A 4,893-nucleotide genomic window follows, 5' to 3' on the forward strand; every position below is an offset into this window, starting at 1 on the left:
CTGCTCTGTCGCGTTGCCTCGGCGCGATCCTCCCTCCTCCAGCTCTATATCTCTCTGTATAGCTGTGGGCCGAGGTTCGTTGACTCTTTGCTGCTCGCTGTTATAATTGCCACTAAAAATGTCAGGTGCTAAACGCTATCAGCCAAGTAGAACCAGCTACAACACAACAATAACAACAGCAACAACTTGACTAACAAAATTATAATGACAATAAAAACAAATTTACAGATTTCCATTTAAAATGCACGAGGCACACACATACACATAGGCATTTGGGGAAATTAAATGTAGTAGGTACCAAAAATTAGTATCGCGTTTTTCTATCTCTAAACAGCAACTGAACAGAACAAAGGAGATAGACGCATTTTTATGGCCCATGCCAGGGGCGGCGAGGTGCCACAGACCCCATTTGATACACACCACTAACCGCAGCAACACCAACACCAGAGCCAGCCAGCCAGGCAGACCGGAAGCGATGCTTATCGGTCGTCCAGTCTGCGGCGGTACAGGTCGCAAAGTGCTTTACACAAAAATGCAAGCCATTTAGGGATTTGCCAAAAGCCTGAGACCCCGCTCTGAGCTTCAAATACTCTACTATAGAGAGTCGCATGTGTAGTATATTATGTAAAGATGTCATAAAACGGGAACTGATCTATGATACGAACTTCAATAAGTTGCTAGTATTACTACTTCTTATATGATAGGGAACGAGCATTGTATTAGTACCCATACTTATGATAACGTTCAACCATAGTCTCAACACAATTAGAGTATTCGAAATTCGTTGTGAATGTTTTGCTGTTAATTATAATATCTGCCTGTTGTTTTAGCTGTTTGTTGTTAGTGTCGCTGCTGCTGTGGCTGCCCTGTTAAACAATGCGATTAAAATATTTAAATTCGTTTTTTTGGCGAGTGCGAGAAAATTTCTTGAGCTGCGCGCCTGCGCGCCTGACAAATGAGACAATTCCACTGCGACGGCACGGCATTTGCATATAGAACGAATGCTGGAGCGGGGCTGACTGAGGCTAAAGGGGTGTTTCGATCGCACGAAGACCGGAGTGGGAGTGCGAGAGGCAGCGGTAGAGGTTGAGGTTCAAGTGGAGGTAGTGCAAGAGAGGGGGAGGAGGGTGCAGCATTGGGCATATGTAGGCAAGCGTTGCGCTTCGTCGCTCGTTTAATTGTTCCTGTCGCGCGAATTGCAGTTCCTTGCGTCGTTCACATCCATTTCCCTCACCATTTCCACATCCACTTGAGCATATGAAACACGGACCCCGTATTTCGTTTTCGTTTTTTCGGCTTGCGTGTCATGCCGTAAGCAGCGTCGCAGCTGCAGTCGCGGTTGACGCTGTGGCAGCGGCTGCGGCTGACGCTGCCTCAGGCATCGCGCAATTATTAAAATCACTAAACAAAACTTAACCAACTGTTAAAATATAAACTAAAGTGCATTTAACTGTTTTGGCTGTTTTGTCAACAATGCTGCTGTCATCATCATTATCGTCATCATCATCATCATCATCAGCACCATGATGATCACGACTTCCCGCTCACGTACGCCTTTCCTGTCACTGTCACTGTCACTAGTTGTTGTTACTGTTGTTGTTGTTGTTGTTGTTGTCGTTGTTCTTGTTTTCGTGCTGTTGCGTCTGTCAGCACTTTTGACACAATTACTACTAACACACACACGCACACACCCACACACATATTCATACACATACATATACACATTTACTCAATTATAGTCATAAATAGATTCTCATAAATGCTTTAATGATATTTTAAGTGTCGTTTTTTTCGACACTCTTCAGACTTTTAAAATTAGCTACTATGGACAGGTGTCTCTTATAGTAGCTGGATTTGTAAATTTTGTTCATTTTGTTAAATAAAAATATTTACTGCTGTGTAGTCATCATCTGCATATAACCTCGATGAATTAACAACGAGAGATCTTCCTTTCATAATCTGATACCAATTTGATTGCCTCGACTTATACACAATCATCATAAAAGTTGATAACAAATTTGATTTGAATATAGGAGAGTAGTTTTTCGAGATGAACCAGAAAATTTTATGGTAGACTAATTAACTTTTCTGTGCTAAATACTATTTGGTCAGTGCTGCGATCAACGCAGAAGAAGTTGACACAAATATGCTTGTTTCTAGTTAAGGTATGCGCAAATATATAATCGATATGCTATCCCAGAATATATATGTAGATAGCAGATTCCCATTTACTTCACTAACTCTATTAGGCGTAGATCAAAGCGCGTCTAAATTGTCTCTTTTCCGTTCGCTTTTTGTATTTCTAGCAAACTTTTTATTTCAAACACCGTCTTTTTAAGCTAATCCTTAGCATGGTGCCTTTTCCAATAACAATTGTGCCTTAAATGGGCGAATTGATTCGCTTTTGGTTAAATATTTTCGAACGGATTTTTTTGCCAGAATCCATACTTCCAGTCGCCCTATCTGAATAACCTTTTCGCTCTCACTAAGTACAAAAATTGTTTCTCTCTTAGAGTTAAAAAGAGAAAGAGAGCAATGAGCGGGCGAGCATTTAAGGGTACCTACGCAATCTCACTTAAATAACCTTTTTGTATCAGCATTATAAAAGCCTGTCTAATATTTCTGCGACAGTTGGAGGCAATTGCAACCAGAATTAGTGAATTTAGCAAGCAGACTTTCATGAAAATCTTAGACATTCATCACATCTTAAGCTATATATTAATGATCAAAACAATTTTTCTCTTAATTTGTTCACCTGGAGATAAAAGTTTTAGAGAATCTGTTTGATACATTATAAATTAGATCTCATGGATTAAAAAAACTCCTATATATGTGGCTTGATATGAATATTTCAGATTTAATTCCGATTTGGCTTCCATGAAATCCGCATTTCACTTGCAGGCGATTAAAAATACTTGTTATCAACTCTTTTCAGCGCCCGCCCTCATTGGCTGTCTGCCCATTAGGGGCCGTTATGAATGGGCCTCAGTGTTGAGTGCGGTGCTCGGAGTGCGGTCAGTTTTCATTTGTCGGACTCTTTAATAAACTGGCCTATAAATAATTGAACAAAGGCAGCAAACAATTTCACGTAATTATTCTTGGTTAGCATTTTGTCTCTTTTGCTCTTTGGTCTCCTTGAGATTTGAGATTTTTCGATTTTGACTCGGCATTGTTTTTCCCCCACTGTTTTTTTTTTCTCTTCTTCCCCTCTTTTTCTTCTACTTGGTTGATGTTGTTGGATCGTGGATTGCGGTGCGTTTAATGCGTTTTAAATGGTAGCAAAATTTGATATAATTATAATTATGCTACTCAGTGTTGCCGTCGAGTCGAGTCGAGTCGCATTGTTCGTTCGTTTGTTCGTTCGAGTTAGATGCCAAAAAGCGATAAAAGTTTAGACGCAATAATAGACCCCAACAACAACAGCAACAACAGCAGCTATGTCTATAACAAGCTAGACAACAACAACAATAGGAAAAAAAAACTATTTAATGAGACACCCGCGACGCAATTATTTAGAGGTAGGGAAAAGGAGAGAGAGAAAGAGAGAGATATATATATATATAAATTAACGCTAATGCAACAATTGCCAGCGAGTCCATTGTGGTTGCTGTTGTTGCTTGTGTTGTCGTTGTTGTTGCATTAGCACGCGCGGTGTCCTCGGGAGTTTGGCAACTGAATTCGAGACCGAGTCCTTGCTAGCTCACTTCCACTCGAACGCTCAATTAGCCAGGTCCGATTGCAATTGTCGCACTGCGGCTGCGCTTTATGCGTTTTTTATGCAAATGGCAGAGACACAAAGGGGAAAGGACATCAGTCAGTTGAGTCCTGCCGTGTCCTGTGCATCATTATCGTCATTAGCAGTTAGCGAGATCTCTCTCCCTCTCTCTGTCTCTCTGTCTTGCTCATATTTTTCTCACGCGCGAGTTGAGAATGCAAAATCAAATGATAAATTATCGCGCAGTCGACGTCGACGTCGCAGTCGCTGCCACTCAGTCAGCCAATGTCAAATGTAAATGATTATAATTATAATTGTCTCGCTGTAGTTGTATCTGTATCTGTATTTGCGTGTGTGTGTGTGTCTTGCTTTCGCTTTGGCTTAACCAAGCGTGAAATTTATTTAAATTCATTTTTAAGTGTGCGCAAGTTGAGAAAAAAAATATATATATGAATACAAAAAACATATATCAAAAAACAACAAAACAACAAAAAGTCCAATGCACATATTCAAGAGTTGGAATCATTAAAATTCAAATTGTTATAATTTAACAAATTCATTTGATTTATGCACCAGCAACAAGATAACAACTACACAGAGAATGACTCTACCGAGAGTAAGCGAGATAGATGGAGGCCTCATAATGGAGAATGTTAGCGCACTTTTGTCTAACAATCAAGAACTTTGGATTCTACGCTTGCCCAGCTAATTCAAATGAAATTATAGCAGCTCTTATAGATCACATCAGATTAGCAAACATAGGTACAGTTGTGCTAAGGAAGTTGGCTCAGAGTATAATTATGTATGATATGAGATACATATAATATTTATAAATTATAATACAATTTATATAACTAGATATTAAATTGAAAAACTATTTTATTTTTATTTGAAGACAGGCAAATACCGTTATATTGAACAACATTTCAAAACGTTTTACATGGACTTCATATTCGTCAAGATGCTTTAATGAGGCTCCTATAAAAAACTCTCGACTCAAGGAATACGTCCGTCCGTCCGTCCGTCCGTCTCTCCGTATGTTTGAACGCGTTGATCTCAGAATAAATAAGAGCTAAAGAGTTTATTATCGATAAAAACCCTTTTTGAAAATCAGGAATCCAATTTTATATGCTACATCTTTAAAGCTAGAGTTTTCAAATTTTAAATATATATTCAGA

Source organism: Drosophila navojoa, chromosome X (genome assembly GCF_054131105.1).
Source record: "Drosophila navojoa isolate 15081-1374.11 chromosome X, UAZ_NAV_1.0, whole genome shotgun sequence".
Lineage (NCBI taxonomy): Eukaryota > Metazoa > Arthropoda > Insecta > Diptera > Drosophilidae > Drosophila > Drosophila navojoa.